The sequence below is a fragment of the Meles meles genome, chromosome 2, assembly GCF_922984935.1.
Source record: "Meles meles chromosome 2, mMelMel3.1 paternal haplotype, whole genome shotgun sequence".
In the NCBI taxonomy this organism is placed as follows: domain Eukaryota; kingdom Metazoa; phylum Chordata; class Mammalia; order Carnivora; family Mustelidae; genus Meles; species Meles meles.
The window spans coordinates 121,640,007-121,661,694 of NC_060067.1; the positions used below are offsets into that span (position 1 = coordinate 121,640,007).

At 41.2% G+C, this 21,688-nt stretch overlaps 1 non-coding gene across 1 annotated transcript; it reads left to right on the top strand.

Annotated features, from left to right (window-relative positions):
* The first annotated feature begins 2,403 nt into the window (after positions 1-2,403).
* LOC123937627 lies at positions 2,404-2,567 on the top strand. Its single transcript, XR_006817506.1, has one exon. It is a non-coding gene; the product is annotated as a U1 spliceosomal RNA (small nuclear RNA).
* Positions 2,568-21,688: the final 19,121 nt, after the last annotated feature.

Here is a 21,688-nt window from a genome sequence, read left to right on the forward strand (position 1 = left end):
TGATCGGTGCTATATATGGCTAAGCCAGTAGTTCAGCTGCTCCTAATGCTGGCTTACACAATAGAGAAGGTTTAATTTCTCTTATTTTAAAAGACTAAGGTATTGGATGGTCCAGGAGAAGAAGCCAGCTCTGCTCTACAATGTCATTTAGAGACCCAGACTCTTCCTTTTGCCCCACCTTCCCTGAAGGTGTATCCCTTGTGCTCCAGCACGTCCTGGTTCCAGACCAAAGGAACTGAGAAAGAGGAAGAGAAAGGAAAGGAGCTTCCTTCTAAGTATATGGTCTGGCAGTCATAAGTGCCACTTCATTCCTATGGCTCAGCCATAACTTAGTTGTATTGTTACACATAACTATAAGGGGAGCTGAGAATTTAGTGTCTAGCTAGGCAGTCATGGACACATTTGGAACTTAGGGGAGATTTGATTATTAGCAATCTCTCCCATGCATGGTCATCACGTAAAAATCCTATGCTTAATCATCAGACTATAGGTAGTAACCAGGTACCAGAGATAGAGACTTACTAAGAACAGTTTGTATTGAAAGCAAGGTGGAGAAATTCTAGGTCATAGAGAATAAGGTGAAAAACAGTCTGTAGAAGAAGGTAGGACAGATTGGTGCTGGGATGAACCCTGATTTTGGAGTCCAAAAGACTCAGGGTCTAATCTGCCTCTTCCATTTACTAGTGTGTGAGGATGGGCAACTTAGTAAACTTCCCTCAACTTTGGTTTTTCTCATCTGTAAGATGAAATTGACAGTAATACCTACTTTCAGAATTATTTTGGCAATTAATAAGATGAGGTGTATAACGTCTAATAAACATGTCAAGTTTAACGTCCCCGAAACCAAGCTCTCAATATTCATTCTTAAACCAGCTCTTCATGGGGTCTTTTCTATCACAGTAGATGGCAACCTCATCTTTTTGAGTCTCAGGCTAAAATCCTTGGAGTTGTCATTGATTGTCATTTTCCTTCTTCATGTCTAAACCATCAGCAAATCCTGTCCACTCTTCACTCAAACCACATCTGTAATTCAGCCCCTCCTCACCATGTGTCCTCTGCTGCCACCCTGGTCCAAGTCATTGTCTCACTTTGCCTGGATTATTGCAACAGTCTCCTAAATTTCTCCTGCCTTCTACCTGGGCATCCTACAATATTCCCCAGCAGCCAAAGTCATCTTTTTTTTTTTTTAAAGATTTTATTTATTTATTTGACACAGATCACAAGTAGACAGAGAGGCAGGCAGAGAGAGAGAGAGAGAGAGAGAGGGAAGCAGGCTCCCCGCTGAGCAGAGAGCCAGATGCGGGACTCGATCCCAGGACCCCGAGATCATGACCTGAGCCGAAGGCAGCGGTTTAACCCACTGAGCCACCCAGGCACCCCAAAGTCATCTTTTAAAATACAAGACTGGGGCGCCTGGGTGGCTTAGTGGATAAAAGCCTCTGCCTTTGGCTCAGGTCATGATCCCAGGGTCCTGGGATCGAGCCCCACTCTCTGCTCAGCAGGAAGCCTGCTTCCTCCTCTCTCTCTCTCTCTGCCTGCCTCTCTGTCTACTTGTGATCTCTCTGTCAAATAAATAAATAAAATCTTAAAAAAAAATACAAGACTGGGGCACCTGGGTGGCTCAGTGGGTTAAGCCTCTGCCTTTGACTCGGGTCATGATCTCAGGGTCCTGGGATCGAGCCCCGCATCGGGCTCTCTGCTTAGCGGGGAGCTTGCTTCCTCCTCTCTCTCTCTCTCTCTCTGCCTGCCTCACTGCATACTTGTGATCTCTATCTGTCAAATAAATAAAATATTTAAAAAAAAATACAAGACTGATTCTGTTCAAGGTTGTTGACCCTGATAGCCAGCTCTTTCCCAGAAAAATCGTTTTTTTCAGAAATAGCAAAGGAATTGCCAGTCAAGATATTCAAGCTATGGCAAACCATAAGCACGTCTGGAGATGAAGGGATAGAAACCTTTACAGAGAAAAGGAGGAAACTGGGAGGGACTGCTTTGAATTAAAGTCGTTTGGAGGAAAGCAAGAGATCAGGGTATTGATGGTTTCTCATTGGCTGGGTTGTGGTAATTTTTTATTGGTTGAGCTTGCTGCTGGCCAAGGAAGCAAGGTATGTCTCTTTCTGTTGGGTCTACAATTGATGACAAGTGGTAGGGTGTACGAGGTTCCCCTCTGGCCTCCTTACTCCATTTTAAATGAGGTTTCTTTTATTCAATTTCACATTTCCCCTTTTTGATCCAGATTTTCTCCAAAGTAGCACTGGTCAAGAGTTTGGTTTTCTGCATTTAGTGGTTTTTGTCCTTTGGTGCCAGGAAGGACCTTTTCCGGTTGTTATGTCCCACATCAGAGGGCAGGTGCATAGCAGTTGGAAACTATTTAAGGCCATAATTGGTCTCAAGGGGGTTAGGATACTAACCTGGCAGGGGAGATACCATGATCATGTAGACTGTTTTCTGAGGGTGAGGCTCATCCTTTGTATTCCAGATGGGCTGACCCCTGAGATGTCCCCAAATGCGGGAAACTCAACTGCATAATTTGTGGTAGCACAGGACTTGTTTGCACCCACCCCTGGGCAAACACACACACACACACACACACACACACAAACCCCAAAACAAAAAAAAAAAAACAAGGTTGGTTAGGAGAGAGAATTCTCAGGCAGTTCTTATCCGAAGTCTATAGCTTGTCAAGGTCATAAATGTCAGAGAGCACATCAAAGCACTAAACTGGTGTCACCCTACAGAATTTAGTTCTACAAAGATTTGCCAAGCAGCAGGCACAAGACTTAAAAATAATTATGTAAAGCAGAATCAAAAGTAACATGACAAATCTAGTTTTTATGATGGTTCTGAACCAGGAGCCCAAAACTGAAGGTAACGCACTAAGTAGGTCGAAAGAAGGCGGGGGGGGGGGGGGGGGGGGGGGGAGACGGTCAATAGGTGAAATTTGTTATAACCAACGGGCTTGTTCCCTGATCTCATGTAATTGAATTTCTACGCCTTCAGAGGCATTTATCCATATGCAATAGGTGGATTTGTGATTGTACAAATGCCCCCTTGTTCAGCAGTTAGGTAATCAAGGGCTCTGGGATTGTCAAAAAGTACTTTGGTCAAGTCAGGTGATCGTGGTTCGGCTGCTACTGCTTTAGCTGTGGAATCAGTTAGCTATCTTATGCTAGGGAGAGATTTCCGATGATTCGTTGGCATGTGCTCTGAGTCAGAGCAGGAAGGCTTATTTTGAAAGGATATTAGAAAGGAAGTTTTCATTTTGGAAAATGCTTCTTTTCCAAAGAAATGTAGCTGAGGCATCGTTCAAGCCTCCACCCAAATGTCATATCCTCACGGGTCCTTCCATGAGCACCCCACCTACACCAGCCTCTTCATCCTGCTGGTCTTCACTCTGTCTTATTTCTTTCCTAGCACCTCCTCCTATCTGACACTGGTTACTATTTATTTGCATACTCATTTAATGGCTGTCTCCCTTCCATGAGATTATAAGCTCCAAGAGAGCTAGCATCTTACCAGTTTTACTACAGCATCCCAATGGCTTGATACAGTGGCTGCTCTTTACTTGTTAAATATTTCTTAAATTAATGAACGTGCGAGGGGCATCGGGCTGGCTTGGTCGGTGGTGGAGCTTGTGACTCTTGATCTTGGGGTTATGAGTTCAAGCCCCACACTGGGTGTAAAGATTACTTAAAATAAATAAAGGAATGAATAAGCCTGAAAAAAAAAATAAAATGAAGGTGCAGGATAGTTTCGTGAAGAGGTGTATCCATTAAGGTAATAGTAACCACTGTAACAGATAAATCCGCATATCCCAGTGGCTTGTAGAATAGTTTATTCACCATTTAAATGAAATCCTTTCAGGAGAGCAAGCTATTCTGTGTGTGTTTCTGTTCTCCTACTGGGCTTTCCTGTCCTCCGCATTTGGTCAGCAGAGGGAATAAGAGGCTGGTGAATCACCAGTGAAAGCTTTTGTAGGCTAGAGGTGACATACATTACCTCCTCTTGTTTTATTTTGGCTGGCTCTCATTCATATGGCTGCTTCATTCAAAATCTGTAAGTTTGAAATCTGTTCAAAATGAGTTGAGCGGCAACTAGCTGGCTTAGCTGGTGAGCATGTAATTCTTGCTCTTGAGGCCATGAGTTTAAGTTACACCATGAGTTGGGCGTAAAGCTTACGTTCACAAAAATTTTTTTCCATCATCACTTGCTTTTTAAATTTTTTTAAGATTTTATTTATTTATTTGACGGAGAGGGAGAGAGACCGTACAAGCAGGGGGAGCAGGAGGCAGAGCCCCCTGCTCAGTAGGGAGTTTAATGCAGGGCTAGATCCCAAGGTCCTGAGTTCACAATCTGAGCCCAAGATCAAGGCTGAACCAACTGAGCCACCCAGGCACCCCCAGACACTCTCTGAATAATGAAGCAAACCTTTATATTTTAGTTGTGAATTGTATTCTGACATTGAAAAATCATTGGTTGGTAATAATAAGATGAATTAATGTTTTTAAAAAATGTGAAGCTGTCATTGATTAAAGAATGAATCAAATCAGTCACAGAAACACTAAAATGTCTGCTCTTGTCCTGATGCTCCCCAAGACGGTAAAAAGGTCAAACACAAAAAACCTAAAGATAAATTGTTTATGTAAAATGCATTCATTTATAACAGAATTGCCATAAATTTAAGGGAAAATAAAATTTTAAAGTTAACTTTTAGTAAATACTTGTGGCAACTGTAAGTTAAAACATCACTTTTTTTCCTAATAAGCTATGGTCAGGATAGTTTTCTTGGGTGTCCTTAATCATGTCATATTGCCTTCGTCTTTTCTATGACCGTCTGTCTATAGAACAATCTCTATAGAATCAGTTCCTCCATTTATAACACATGTCTTCCTCCTCAAGCAAACAGTATTATAATTTAACCTTAAATACTGCATCTACAAGATGATTTTGGGGGGAAGAAACCAAATAATTAATCCCAGAAAACGAAGAACACCAGAGGAAAAGGGAAATGAGGCTAATAGTAGGGCAGGCAAGAGAACACAACTTTGGTCTAGTGATGGGAAATGGGAAACAGGACAGGAGGTGGGTGCATGTGTGGCTTGTGCCTGAGTGGGAGTTGTGATAGTGTTTAATCACTTCTGGACAAAGTCACGTCTTCTTAAAACCTTTCTACACTGGATTACAACTGTCTGTTGCTCTCCTGCTTCTCCACTGGATCAAGTTCCTTGAGTGTAGGAACCTTGTCCTTTCTTCTTCAGATTCCCAGCTCTTCCGTGATGCCTATACACAGGAAGGCCTCAATTCATGTTTAAATGAAATTCTATAATAAGACTGTTGAAATGACCTTGAGAGAAGAATGCTTCCCACATCCTCCTCCAGAAGGCCAGCCATCCTCTGGGCAAGAGATTGGCAGCTATTTTTTAAGAAACTGAACCACACAAGAGGAAAGTTCTATATATTCTGACATGTGGGGATCCAAAATGGAAAAATCTGATGGTCCTCTGAAAAAACTACAGTGAACCAGCCAATGTCTCCAGAATTTCTATTTGATTTTTTAGAACTGGGGACACAGGATTGCCAGGCATTTGAAAAATATGCCTCCTGCATGGCAGATACAGACCATAAACAATTTTTTAAAGACTGAAAATAAACAATAAAGAGAGGAAAATAAAAACTTAAACTTTAATTGATATCCTCAGAGAGATATGAAAAGATACTGCGTACAAGAAACAAAGAGGATATTATTGAAAGGAAACAGCAGAGAATAAAATAGAGTTCTTAACAATCACAGATTAGATGACAGGCATAAAAAAATTCTGTGAAAACTTTGGCAGGTGAAATTGAGAAAATAGCTAGGAAGAAGAACAAAAAGAGAAAAAAAGAAAAGGAAAAGGTTTTTATTGTTTTTGTTCTTGTTTTTAGTCTATCCAGCACACTCAATATCTGTCTAATAGAAAGAAAATAAAGATATACTTAAAAATAAGAAAGGGAGGAAATTTCAATAAAACCAAAGAAGAAAGGTAACTAGAATTAATGGAAATAATTGTCCATACTGAAAGGACAACTTATATGTGAGTGTCCAGATTAAAGGTTGCTACTAACACGGAATGAGAAAATATTTATTAAAAAGTGCATGATCACCCTAAAGGTACAAATGCAGTGATCCGAAGGGGCACATGCACCTGAATGTTTATAGCAGCAATGTCTACAATAGCCAACTATGGAAAGAACCTAGATGTCCATCAACAGATGAATGGATAAAGAAGATGTGGTATATATATACAATGGAATACTATGCAGCCATCAAAAGAAATGAAATCTTGCCATTTCCGACGACAAGGATGGAACTAGAGGGTATTATGCTTAGCAAAATAAGTCAATCAGAGAAAGACAATTATTATATGATCTCCCCAATATGAGGAAGTTGAGAGGCAACATGGGGGGATTGGGGGGTAGGCAAAGAATAAATGAAACAAGATGGGATCAGGAGAGAGACAAACCATAAGAGACTCTTAATCTCATGAAATAAAATGAGGGTGGCTGGGGGAGGCGGGTAGGGAGAGGGTGGTGAGGTTATGGACATTGGAGAAGGTATGTGCTATGGTGAGTGCTGTGAAGTGTGTAAACCTGGTGATTCACAGACCTGTACCCCTGGGACTAATAATACATTATATGTTAATTTTAAAAATCTAAAAAAAAAAAAAGTTCATGATCTGAAATTGCAAACCCCTAAGGCAAAGATGATTCTAAACACTCATGGAGAGAAAATCACTTCGCGTTTAAAAGTTTGATGAGGGATGCCTCAGTGGCTCAGATGGTGAGGCATCTGCCTTTGGCTTGGGTCATGATCCCAGGGTCCTGGGATCAAGTCCCACATCAGGCTCCCTGCTCAGCCAGGAGCTTGCTTCTCCCTCTGCTTGCTGCTCTCCCTGCTTGTGCTCTCTTTCTTTTTCACTGACAAATAAATAAAATCTAAAATAAATAAATAAATATAAGTAAGAAATAGAAGTTTGAGGAGATGGGGTGCCCAGGTGGCTCAGTCGGTTAAGCAACTCACTCTTGGTTTCAGCTCAGGTCGTGATCTCAGGGTGGTAGGACTGATCCCCACACGGGGCTCTGTACTCAGTTGTAGTCTGCTGTCTTTCTCTCTTTCTCTCTCTCTCAAATAAAAAAAAAAAACTAAATAAAACCTTTAAAAGAACATTTGAGGAGATAATGGTATCACACTTCTCAACAGCAACATGAGGGAGCTAAAAGACTAGGGAGCGATGCCTATAAATTTCTGAGGAGAACTAGTTTTAAAACTAGAGCTCTATAAGCAAATTATGAGGGAAATATTGGCTAGAGGGAGACATTCTCAGGCAAGTTTGAAAATGTAGATGCAAACACAATTGAAAGCTTGTCAACCTGCCATACGGCCTTTCTCAAGAAATAACGAGAAGATACGCTTCATCGAAATGACAGGATAAATTAAGATAATATCTACTTCAAAGGGGTACCTGGGTGGCTCAGTTGTTAGCGTCTGCCTTCGGCTCAGGTCGTGATCCCAGAATCCTGGGATTGAGTCCCGAATCGGGCTCCCTGCTCAGTGGGAAACCTGCTTCTCCCTCTCCCACTCCTCCTACCTGTGTTCCCCCTCTGTCTCTCTCTCTCTCTGTCAAATAAATACATAAATAGAATTTTTTTAAAGATTTTATTTATTTATTTGACAGACAGAGATCACAAGTAGGCAGAGAGAGAGAGAGAGAGAGGAGGAAGCGGGCTCTCTGCTCAGCAGAGAGCCCGATGTGGGGCTTGATCCCAGGACTCTGAGATCATGACCTGAGCCGGAGGCAGAGGCTTTAACCCACTGAGCTACCCAGGCGCCCCAAATATTTTTTTTTTATTTTAAATCTTTTTTTTTTAAGATTTTATTTATTTATTTGTCAGAGAGAGAGAGACAGAGAGAGAAAGAACACAAGTAGGCAGAGAGGTAGGCAGAGGCAGAGGGAGAAGCAGGCTCCCCGCCAAGCAAGGAGCCTGACACGGGACTCGATCCCAGGACGCTGGGATCATGACCTGAGCCGAAGGCAGCCGCTTAACCAACTGAGCCACCCAGGTGTCCCTTTTTTTTTTTTTAATTTTAAAAAAATACCTACTTCAAGAATTAGAAGAAAAACAGGGAAATACAAGAGAGGTGAGGTTACAGCAGGCCCACAGAGTGACAAGAGCAGATTGGAACACGAGGCAGAAGAGTTCCAGGAGGGCCATTTCCATGATGTGCCCGAGCCAACTTGTACAGGCTCACAAGAAGACACTGTGTCCTTCTCTTTCCAACCCTGCAGTCAGTGACAGCACGACTGGTAGCTTGAAGTAGGTCCTATGTAAATCTGTATTTACACAATGAAAGGGGAAAAGCTAAACTTCAGAGTTCAGTTGCCCCATCCCCCTCCCCAAGGTCAGCTAGTTTTTAATCATTTACCAGCCCACTCCGGAACTTAGCAGAATTGCTGTTAAGTTTACTATGTGGAAATTGATAGTAAGAAGTATTTTACAAATCTATTGGGAATGTGGGAAACTTTAGCCGTAATTTCAAAACTAAGCAAGTGGGGGGAAAATGAGGTATTTACTATCTCTAGAAAGAACAAGAAGTACACAGTAAAAATAGTATAATACATTCTCTGGCTCAGCTATGAGCAAATTTTATGGAATTGTAATAATGACAACCCAGAATATGGATGTAATCAAAATTGGAGTATCATTGTACTGGAGAGAAGGAAAGAGGGGAAAGGGTCTGTGAAAGGGAGCTGAAATCTTCACTGTCATACTGGAAGTGGAGGCAGGCACGTGAAAGCCCTTCTCAGATTTCTAATGCGGGAAACACACATAGCCATCCAACGGGCCCAGTTGCTGCACTTTGAAATCCATCACTACCTTTATGCCGAGTCTATACTTCCCAGGGGCTGCTCCCAGCAGTGACTGAGAGAGAAAGGGACATTAAGGTGAACTGGTTTCTGGGAGAGAGGGGATTTCTCCAATGGGTAACGATGATTCAAAGAGTCCCCAAGGGCCTTGCTGACTTTTCCTTCGAATTGCTCTGCACTATAAAGTGATTCCGCCCAATCTTCCCCCCTTTCCCTCTCTCTGACTTGGGAAGCCCTGCAGAACCGTCTGACAGCATTTCAGTTTTCCCTTCATTCCCTCTCCATCTGTCCTTAGAAGCATTGTCCTAATAAATTTCCCACTTTTGTGTCTGCCTCTTGGAGGGTCTAGACTAACCCAGAAGTCAGTTAATAATACCGAAAGTTAATCAAAAAATGGCTGTAGATACCCTATTTTCCTAGGATATGCATGTAACTGTCAAAAGAAAAAGCTAAAAAAAAAAAAAGAAAAAACTAAAAGAAGCGATAAGGGGGCATACATTTTTAGAAGTCTTCCGTATGACTCGACTTTTTAATATGTGTATGTATTAACTTTGTAAGTAAATTGTCTTTAAAATGACAGACCACTACGGTAGGCATTGCTTGCTTTAGATTATTGAGGGAAACCAAGATTTTATCTCGATTTTATCAACTGTACTTCTGGGAGATGATCAGTCCCTGCAAAGACTCCTTGCACTTTCTTTTGGGCGTTAGTAGTTTCAGGCTCTTTCATTAAACTCCTTGCAGACAGCGCCACCAAGAGGGAGCAAAACTATCTGCCATCGGAGGGCCGATGCTGAAATGAAAACACTATTTGCAATGTCCTTGAGTTGTTTCTGTGTTTAATATGTGCGGAACAATAGGTTTTAGAGATGTTAATTTTTCTCCTCCTCTCCTCCCTATTTTGGGTAGACAAGTGTTTAGTATTACTTTGCCGTAGAATTTTCGCAAAGGCCATCAAAAGTGGTATAAATCCTCACTAAAACTTTTAAATAAAATCCAGGAGAGTAACTTTTCACACTTATACAAATGTTTTATATGCTATGACCGTTTACTAAAACATTATATTTTATTACCTAAAAACAATAATAACTCATTCACCATCTTCATGATCATTTTTCCATGCTATGTTCAAGTCTTCATAAAAAACTTACCCAATCCCAATCCTTTAAAGATTTCAGTGAGAATGTAGTGGGAAAGTCTAGTTAAATTGGTAGATTGAGACATAAACTTACCACCATTCCTTTTCATAATTTCTCTAAAATAGCAATTAAGGAATCTTTAAAAACTATAAAAGGACAGGGGCCCATGGGTGGTTCAGTGGGCTAAGCCTCTGCCTTCGCCTCAGGTCATGGTCTCAGGGTCCTGGGATTGAGTCCAGCATCAGGTTCTCTGCTCAATGGGAAGCCTGCTTCCCCCTCTCTCTCTCTCTGCCTGCCTCTCTGACTACTTGTGATCTCTCTCTGTCAAATAAATAAATTAAAAAAAAAAAACTATAGAAGGACAGAATTTTTAAAAAAAGAAAAAAGACTACAACAGAGAAGAGAATGTAGAAAGCATATGGATGTGTGCTAAGTAACTAAGTAGAACAGAAAAAAATCTGAAACCTAAAACCCCTTAGGGTAAACCAAAAAGAAGCAAACTAATTCTTTCACCTAACTTTTGAGTAAATTAAAGTAAAACAAGTAAACAAGTGTGATATCCTCAAGTTTTAAGACATGTGTAGGACATAAGATATTCTTAGAACAAGAAAAATGTACTAATTTATAAAAGGAACATTTTGAGGGGTACCTGGGTAGCTCAGTTGGTTATGTATCTGACTTTGGCTCAGGTTGTGATCTTGGGGTCCTGCGTTTTAGCCCCAGTCAGGGTGGTGCTCAGCAGGGAGTCTGCTTGTCCTTCCCCTTCTTCCTCTGCCCCTCCCCCCACTTGTGTTCTCACTTCCTCATTCACTGGCTTGCTCTCTATCTCAAATAAATAAATAAAATCTTAAACACACACACACAAAGGTTTAGAAGGTAAAGCCAAGGAGATTTCACAGAAATTAAAACAGAGACAAAGAGATTTAAAATAAAAGAAAGGACAGATAAGAAAACAAGAGAACCAGAAAAGTTCCAAATAATAAAAGAAAGGAAGGGAGGAAATTAACAAAAAAGTATTACAAAAAAATTCCCCTATTCATTTAGTCATGAATTCATTTGTTCATATTTAGTGAGTACCTATGATGTGCCAGAACCTGGGGAATGCAGCAGTAAAGAGTAAGGCAGTAAAATTCCTGATCTTCCGGAGCTTACTCAGAAATGAATGTTGTAACTCTTCAGATAGAAAGAGCCCACTGAATATCATAGCCAATAAATTTTAAAATATTGGCAGTAAAGCACATCAACATGAATTTTCAGAACACCAGGATGATGATAATATCTTTCAGAAAGAGAAAATCTTTCAGAAAGAGAAAGAAGTTTATATACAAAATCTTGTGAATGGAAAAAAACAGTCTTCTCAACACACACACAGGAACTAGAAGACAATGGAACAATGTCTTCATAATCTCAGAAGAAATTATTTTCTACTGAAAATTAAGTTCCCATCCAAATCAACATGAGGGTAGAATATAGTCATTTTCAAACATTCTAAGTTTTCAAAACTTTATTTATCATATAGCTTTTATTGGGAATCTACTTAGAAGAGGTTCTCCACACGATGAAAAGTTAACTAAAAAAGACGTAGGATCTAGGGAACAGGGAATCCCACACAAGAAAGGCAAAGGAAGTTCCAGGATGATAGTTGTGCATCAGACCTAGAGAGCAACCAATCCCAACTGGAACAGAAGGCCAAGGAGCTCCAGGGGTGGCTATTTGTAGAAAGAGTGAGAGCAAGAGAGAGGGGTCACAGGGAGTAAATGGCTTACCTGATTCATATGTACAACTTAAGAGGACATTTACCCTGCTATCAAGCACTATGAATGAATGAGTAAAGGATGGATGAATAAAACAAGAATACCCGAAAAACAAAAAAGGCAGTTTTTTGGAGGTGTAAGATAACTAATTGGTTGAAAGTAATTAAGAATATGTAAAATAGGAGCACCCGGGTTGCTTAGTTGGTTGGATGTCTGACTCGTGGTTTCCCCTCAGGTCATGATCTCCAGGTCAGGAGATGGAGCCCACTGTTGGGCTCTATGGTGAGCATGGAACCTACTTGAGATTCTCTCTCTCTCTTTCTGCTCCTCCCGTCCTTCATGCACATGAAATAGTAGAGTGAACCTGTTATTTATCAAGAAATAAATAACTGTCAGCCCCTAGAAAAATTTTGCTATGGCCAATGTCAAAGACATTACTGTCTGTGCTCTCTTCTAGGATTTTCATGGTTTCAGGTCTCACATTTAGGTCCTTAGTCCATCCTGAGTTTTTGTTGTTGTTTTTTTTTTAAGATTTTTTGTATTTATTTATCAAAGATTGAGAGAGAGAGCACGAGTAGGGGTAGCAGCAGGCAGAGGGAGAAGCAGGGTCCCTGCTGAGCAAGGAGCCCAATGCAGGACTCTATCCTATAATCCTGAGATCATGGCCTGAGCCAAAGGCAGACCCTTAACCAACTGAGCAAACCAGGTATCCCCAATGTGAGTTTATTTTTGTGTCTGGTGTAAGAAAGCGGCCCAGTTTCACTCTTTTACCTATAGCTGTCCAGTTTTCCCAACACAACTTGTTGAAGGGACTGTCTTTTTCCCTTTGCATATTCTTGCCTCTTCTTTATTGGGACTACATCAAAAATAAAAAGCTTCTGTACAGCAAAAGAAAGTCAACAAAACTAAAAGACAATCTACTGAATTGGAGAAGATATTTGCAAATGACATATCCAATGAAGGGCTAATATCCAATATAGGGGATGTTGGATATTAACATAGAGAACTTGTACAACTCGACCCTACAAAACTCAGATAATCCAATTTAAAAATGGGCAAAAGTTGTGAACAGACATTTCTCCAAAGAAGACACACAGATGGCCAACAGACATATGAAAAACTACTCAGCATCACTCATTATCAGGGAAATGTAAATCAACATCTCATTAGATGTCACCTCACAGCTCTCTTAAGGCTAAAATAAAAAACACAAGAAACAAGTGCTGGTGAGGATGTGAAGAAAAATTAATCTTCTTGCACTGTTGGTGGGAAAGCAAACTGGTGCGGCCACTCTGGAAAACAGTATGGAGATTCCTCAAAAAGTTAAAAATAGGGGCGCCTGGGTGGCTCAGTGGGTTAAGCCTCTGCCTTTGGCTCAGGTCATGATCCCAGGGTCCTGGGATCCAGCCCCGAGTCGGCCTCTCTGCTCAGCAGGGAGCCTGCTTCCTCCTCTCTCTCTCTGCCTGCCTCTCTGCCTACTTGTGATCTCTGTCTGTCAGATAAATAAATAAAAATCTTAAAAAAAAAAAAGTTAAAAATAAAACTACCCTAAGATTCAGTAATCACTCCACTGGGTATTGACTCAAAAAATACAAAAAAAATAATTCAAAGGGATACATGCACCCCTGTGTTTATTGTAGTGTTATTTACAATAGCCAAATTATGGGAGCAGCCCACGTGTCCGTCGATAGTTGAATGAATAAAGAAGATGTGGTATATATAGACAATGGAATATTATTCCAGAAAAAAAAGAACGAAATGTTGCCATTTTCAACAACGTGGGTGGAACTAGAGAGTATAATGCTAAGGGAAGTAAGTCAGTCAGAGAAAGATAAATATCATATGATCTCACTCATTTGTGGAATTTAGGAAACAACAAATGAACAGAGTGGGAGGGGGGACAGATAAAAAACAGACTCTTGACTATAGAGAACAGATGGTTACCTGAGGGGAGGTGATGGGGGATGGGAGAAATAGGTGAAGGGGATTAAGAGTACACTTATTAGGATGAGCACTGAGTAACGTAGAGAATTTTTGAATCACTATATTGTACACCTGAAACTAATATAACACTGTATGTTAACCGTACTGGCATTAAAAAAGAAACAAGCAAAAGAAAAGAAAAAACAAAACCCAAAAAACCCTCAGAGATAGACACTGATCAGTGGGGATGATTGTGGTGGTGAGGGTGGGAGAAGAGGACTTAAACGCATTTTTTTTTTTTTTTAGTTTTTCTGCTAATTCCAACAACTGACAGTTCTTGAAGTCAGTGTCCATTAATTCCTGTTTTTCTTGATTTTGTGTTCACTCTTTACTACTTCTTGATATGTCTAGAAAAATTTTAGTTTTGTGCAAAACATTGTGAGTAATACGTTGTTTAAAATTTTTTTAAATAAGTAAATGAGTGTGGCAGAGGGTACTGCTTTTCATTATAGGTCTTGTTAAAATCTGAGTACATGTCTTTCTCTGATAAAAATTTAAATTGTAGGGCACCTGGGTGGCCCTGTGGGTTAATCCTCTGCCTTTGGCTCAGGTCATGATCTCAGGTTCCTGGGATTGAGGCCTGCATCAGGCTCTCTGCTCGGCAGGGAGCCTGCTTCCCCTCTCTCTGCCTGCCTCTCTGCCTTGTGATCTTGTGATCGCTCTCTGTCAAATAAATAAATAAAAATTTTTTAAAAATAAAATAATTTAAATTATAAAAATGTAGTTAAAATTGATGCTACTTGAAATAGTTGTCAAACAGTATATCATAAAATAGAAAAATGATTACTCGATAAATCTATTCTATTTAACAAATTTTTTAAAAAGTGCGCTCTTCTGGCTAGTTCAGGTACTCACTGAATTTGAAGAAAGAACAGAGGAATAAGTCATCCATGAAAATAAGTCCTGGTCCATTACCCTAGAACAAAGAGAAATCAGGTAAGTATACGTATCATGTGAGCATTTCATAATGTGCAGAATTGTTGAATCGCTACATTGTGTTCCTAAACCTAATATCACATTGTCTTTCAACTATAATTCAACTGTAAAAAAAAAAAAAGTTTTATTTATTTTTATTTATTTATTTTTTTAAAGATTTTATTTATTTATTTGACAGAGATCACAAGTAGGCAGAGAGGCAGGCAGAGAGAGAGGAGGAAGCAGGCTCCCTGCTGAGCAGAGAGCCTGATGCAGGGCTTGATCCCAGGACCCTGAGATAATGACCTGAGCTGAAGGCAGAGGCTTTAACCCACTGAGCCACCCAGGCGCCCCTATTTATTTATTTTTAAGTAGGCTCCATGCCCAGTGTAGAGCCCAGTACAGGGCTTAAATTCACAACCCTATGATCAAGACCTGAGCTGAGATCAAGAGTCAGATGCTTAACTGACTGAGCCACCCAGGTACCCCAATAGTTAAAAAAAAAAATTAAATCAGGAAAGGCCTAAAGCAATTTAGACAGTGGGTCAAAAACAGATTATTAAATAAGCACAAGGTTCTGATCTGCCTTCTGCTCACCATCTCTCATTTTTCATGGAAGTCATGTTTGAAAGGGAACACTGAGGGACGCCTGGGTGGCTCAGACGTTTAAGCGTCTGCCTTCAGCTCAGGTCATGGTCTCAGGATCCTGGCATGGAGTCCGGCATCGGGATCCCTGCTCAGCAGAGCGTCTGCTTCTCCTTCTCCCTCTGCCTCTCCCCCTGCTTGTGCTCTCTCTCTCTCAAATGAATAAGTTAAATATCTAAAAAAGAAAAAAATAATTTAAAAAGGGAACCCTGAGTCGTTTTGCAGCAAGATTAGACTCATATTCTCCTTACTTCCTAAAAGGAAAGTGGTATAAAATTCTCAGTGTCTGAAGACGTAAGAGGAAAAAATGTTAAGTATTTGTAAAGCATTAAAAACTGGAAAAGGGAGAGAGAGAGCACAAGTGCACTAGAGAAGATTTTATAACTTGGCAACTTTTGTTATTATATCAACCTTGGGCAAATGACTCTGAAGTCTCATCTGAGATGGATATAATACCAATCCAGGAACATAACTGTAAATTCCCAAGCATTTAAAATAAAAAAGCATTCTTTAAGTTCTTTCATGTAAAGTGTAGCTAAATAAGTAAAACACAGAGATTCTCCAAGAAAGAGAAAGAGTGGAATAAATAAAAGGACAAAACCTCCTATCCTCCCTCAATGATTAATGATACAATAGAGATGAAAAAAAAATGCATTTCACTATGATCCATTCTTGGTCATGTACCCATTAATAGTTTGTCCTCCCCTTCACCTACGAATCATGCTTAATAATGGATGTCAAATGGACTGGAGACTAGCTTTATAGCACATAAGGGAAAACAGCAATGGTGATTAAGTAGCCCCTCTCCTCCCTCCTTCCTTTTGTTCTTCCTCTTACACGTTCTCCTTCTTTTCAAATAATCTAGTCGGTTGTTTTTTTTTTGTTTTTAAAGATTTTATTTATTTATTTGACAGAGAGAGATCACAAGTAGGCAGAGAGATCACAAGTAGGCAGAGAGAGTGAGAGGGAAGCAGGCTCCCTGCCAAGCAGAGAGCCCGATGCGGGACTCGATCCCAGGACCCTGAGATCATGACCTGAGCCGAAGGCAGCGGCTTAAACCACTGAGCCACCCAGGAGCCCGGTTGTTTGTTTTTTTTTTTTTTTTTTAAAGATTTTATTTATTTACTAAAGAGAGAGAGTGAGTAAGAGAGAGTGTGAGAGGGTAGAGGGTCAGACTCCCCACCAAGCAGGAAGTCCAGTGTGGGACTCAATCCCGGGACTCGGGATCATGACCTGAGCTGAAGGCAGTTGCCCAATCAACTGAGCCACCAGGCGCCCTCAAACAATCCGTTTAAATAGGGCCAAATGGATAAGCAGAATAAGGAGATTTCGAGCAATGAGCACAGGGAGTATCCCAGCTATGCTTTTCACAACAGTAAAGGGAAATTCTTTCATTACCCTGGGAGAGATTCTGCATCAAATTAGAGTCTTCAGGAGAGGAGAGGCAAACAGAAAGCATTACCAAGTCAACAATATTTGGGTTAAAGGTGAAGTAGTTCTCTGTTGAGGGAGCCCTTAAAAATTATTCCACCTAGGGCTATTTGAAGCTATTTGGCGAAACCAACTAAAAAAAGAAAAATAGACTACAAAAGTAAAGATGAAAAATTACCTCCTCCCAAAATATGGCACTAAATAGTTCTGGCCGTAGCATGACCTTTCCAAATCTGTTTTCTGGTGCATTGGAGTGGAAAAGTCGAATTCATCAGAATTCCCTTCAGGGAGGGTGCTGTATTTGTACAGAAGACAAGCCTTGTGGAACCTGTGTATGTTGGAAGCTCAGAAATGGAGAGCGTCCGAATGTGGGTAAAATGCCCTGTGTAGGACAGGGAGATGGGTTTTGTGGTAGATTCAGAAAAGGAAGAGAGGGAGACAGAGAGAGGGTAGATGGAGGATAACAAAAGCCCATGAGGTGACATCTCTTTAAGACTACCACCACCATTCCTCAGGCAGATCTACTGGAAAAAATCATGAAAGGCTTGAGGTGAGTGAGTTGAAAGTGGTGAAGGGACAGATCTCCCCTCCAGGATCTCGTGGGGGCTGATCGGAGCTGCACCTGAAGGGAATGGAATGCTGAAGGCAGAGGAAAGCATGAGGAGTCAAGAGGACATTGGACCCTCGCAGACCATGATATTGGGGTTTGAGCCAAGCTTAGCCAACTCTTTGAGGGGCCAGGTGCCCAAATGACATACAGGTAACACATTATTTGTTCGTCAACTGAGAAAAGAGACAGAGCAGAAATAAAACAAAAGTATTTATTTGGGGGTCTCAGAATTGTAATTCAGGGAGCGCGGACATGGGTAGAAACCCAAACTGTGTGCCCCTAGGGAACAAAAAGCAGGGGTTTTGAAAGACCAAAGAGAGTGCTTATATGAGTTGGTGACAAATAATTTTGATTGGTGTTGGCAGCAGAAAACTAACCTTGGCTGAACATAATGGGTTGCTAAGACTATCACGAAGCAAAGCAGCGAATCACAGGTGTTAGTGCCGTCTTTGGAATCTCTGCAGCTTGGACCAGTTCAGTAGTTCATGGCTCCATCTGCTGAGGACATGAGTAAGTCTCACTTCCTTGATGGCCCCTTGACATGAGTGCCACCATTTCGCTTCACCTTTCACAGTTTTATTTTGTGCTTTTGCTTTTCAGCTTATTGAGGCTGCTTTGAGCGAAGGTGAAAACCCCAGTTTGATCTCAGACGAAACCGCCATTTTAGAACCAGGTACGCCCCTCACAGTTACTGCCAAACTGGGAGACGCCTAGAGGACAAAGGGGGGGCATGAGCTGTAAGAGCTCTGGAATTCAACCCGTGTCGCAGGGAAATTAAGGAGACTGCTGAGGTAGTGATTACAGACTGGGATAGGGGATTGAAAGGTGCAGTTTAAGAGAGAATATTTCAGACAAGAAACCCAGCCATACCCGGTGTGCTATGAGCTTCTTGGAATCCCAAAGCCCAAGAAACTCTTAATGACATAGGAGGCTGGGTGTTGATATCCCCCTAGCCCTTATCCTACTTTACCTACCTAAAAAGGATTTTCAAAAGACTGATGCTTCTGTGGAGCTGATGATCAAACCCCAGTCTATGCTCCAGTTACTAAAGACAATTTGGAAGAAAACAAGGATAGGACAGAAGGCTTTGGAGTTCTAAGGAGAGCATGCCACTGACATAAAGGAAAAAATGGCCATTAATATAAAATGGGCTGGGTCCAGCACTGGGAACTGGAAAGCACTCAAAGGCAGCCACGCATTTCTATTGGTGATAAAATGCTTGCCAGAGTTCGAGAGAAAATTGCTACAACTCGTATGCCAGTTTGGAGGCTATGCACTAATAGGAATTTGGAAAGATCTCTACATATGTGTTAATATTCAGAGGTCTTTTGCTGTGAGAGATGGCAGGGAGCATAATTTGGAAAACAGGGCCAGTTGGAAGACATTGCTCTCATAGTGATTTAAGCAAAACATTATTGTAAAGATTAAGTTTCAAGGATCTCTTTCCCTGCCCCACCCAGGGCGAAATGGTATACCATTTCAGATTCAGAAGTAATACAAAGGTGACTCAATCCCCCTTGTCGCCCATCGTCCCTGGTAGCTAATTACACATCCATGTAGAACCAATGGCTGTGTAATTAATAAATGGTGTTCCCATATGTAAGTCCTTCACCTAAGAAACCCCACGCCTTGCAGATTCGATTCTTGGCTCTCTCTACATATTCAGCAAAGAGAATATGTCCTTACTTCTGGTCTTTCCTCTGGCACTCTGTCCTAGCACCAGGATATAGCTTCCTTTGTACAGATCTCTGGCGGGAGCACAATTACTATCTTAGGTAAGGATTCCCTACCCTTGCTCCTGGATCCAAGCCATAAAGAGAGGGCATCCAGATGAAAATCAATATTTATAGCCTTAAAGGCCCAAATAGCAACGTTCAATAAACATAAGCAATATGTAAAGTATAACGATTCTTTCTCCAAGGTTCCAACACCTGAAAACATAAAAATCCGAGGAATACACCTAAAACAAAAATGCAGGATACAAAATACTCTAGAATAGTCCCAACTTGTGCCTGGCAAGTGTTTTGCTTGAATCCCAGCCTCTCTGATATTTTTCTGTCCTTGAAATAGTCTCAGGATCGTTTCCAAATAGTCCTTGCTATGCCAGGCCAGATGGAAAAACGACAAGAAAGAAAGAGAAGAGGGGAGAAGAAAGAAGTTGCCTTTATAATGTAGATTACAAAATCGAATCAGCTAAAGAGCAGTGATCTGAAAATGTCCTAACTCGCCGGACAGTTTTATCATGTAAAGTGAGTGACTAGGGGAATTGCTACTCTGTGGCAAACTCTGACAAACAGGGAGGAATTTGTTGTTGAAGTGGAAATGACAAGACTTTCTGGAGAAAGTTATATGTCACTCAGGACTGGAAATATACAGCGTGAAGGAGCAGGGTCTCGGGGAAGCACACAGTGGCTCTCTTCAAGTATTTGAAAAACATCCATGTGGAAGAGAGACTCAGATTATTTTATTTCTCCCTAAGAAGTAGAACTAGGTCCAGGGCACCTGGGAGGCTCTGTTGGCTGAGTGCCCTGCTCTGGGTTTCAGCTCAGGTCATGATCTCATAGGTCATGCCATCGAGCTCCTGTCAGTCTCTGTGCTCAGGGAAAGTTGCTTGAAGATTCTCTCCCTCTATGCTCCCCTCACTATGTCTCTCTCAAATAAATAAATAAATCTTTAAAAAAAAAAAAAGAACTAGGTCCAATGAATAGAAACTACAGGGGAGTAGATTTCAGTTGTTATAAAGAAATAAGTTTCAAAAATACTCATTACTATTTAAAGATTTGATAACTATAATTATCAGAGCCACCTTTAGGGGGTTTTGTTTTGTTTTTAATCTCATATTACACAAAAGTAGAGAAGATTATTATTAAGGGTGGGGAGTTCTGTGTTGCGAGGGGTGTCTCTAAGCTATGGCTGGAAAGCCCCCTGGTCAGAATTGGCCCTGTGAGCACTGGGAAGAGTATCAGTTAGATATTGCTACAAAACAAACCACTCCAGAGTGTACTGGTTTAAAACAAAACTAATTTAAATCTGGGGGTCAGCGCTTTGAGCTAAGTTAGTTGGACAATTCTCCTGATCTTGGCTAAGTTCAGTCAACTGCTGGGTCCATTGGGAACTGGGACATTGTCTGCTGTGGCGTTGATCCTGGAGCTGGCTAGCTTCCCGCAGCAGAAAGGAAGGTCCCAGCAGAGCAAGACAAAGTGTGCTAAGCACTAGCATACCATCAAGTCACAAGGTCAACCAAGATTCGGGAAGTGGGGAAAGAGACTTCACCTCTTCACAGGAGGAGATAAAAAGTCATATTGAAAAGGGTTGAGGCACAGAGAGGAGTGAAGAATTGTAGTCATTTTCACTCTCTTGTATGAAAACTCACTCAAGGATGTTTAGCAGAAGAATAATGAAATCGAATAAGCATTCTAGAATGATCATCCTAACAGTATGTTGAGAGCCATTGCTTTAACATCCCTCAAATTATACCACAAAAGACACACACGTTCTAGACAGTCTTTACTTTCCATGGTTCTGATATGCACAAAATTCAGTTACCATGGGTTTAAGCTCAACAGCATCATTCACCACTGCTCTGGCAGCAGGGTATAGTTATCGCCTGATTATATAAGGTATCAACTCCGGGCTTGTTCTTTAGTCCACAGATCTCTGTGTAAGTAACAGATGCCCATGACGATCACTGACCCATCACATCACTGTCTTCAAAGTCTGTCCGTGATGGGTCACTGCTCATCTGTAATGCGGGTCACCGGCAGCCAGGAAAGCATGTAGTTGTGGAAGCCCCTCGTCTCCCGGTAATAAACCCATGTGATATTTTACAAAAACAGATCATCGAAAGAGGGAATTGGCCAAGAAAGTACAGCCAAGAAACAAAAAGTGGTAACCTTTGATGTCAAATTCAAATGGAGCAGAAGGGGAGCGCTAAAGAAATAGCTGACCGCGGGCCTGGTGACATTACGTATGCAGCTAGAGGAACGGGGCAACAGCAAACTTTGTAGCCATAAACGAAGAAAGTCATTTAGACAAAAAGGAAAAAGATGTCCCAGGGGAAATGACAAGAAAAAAATCCTTGGGGCGCCTGGGTGGCTCAGTGGGTTAAGCCGCTGCCTTCAGCTCAGGTCATGATCTCGGGTTCCTGGGATCGAGTCCCTCATCGGGCTCTCTGCTCAGCAGGGAACCTGCTTCCCTCTCTCTCTCTCTGCCTGCCTCTCTGCCTACTTGTGATCTCTCTTTGTAAAAAAAAAAAAAAAAAAATCCTTTACATTAAGGCAATTCTCAGAGCTATTTTACAACACTGAA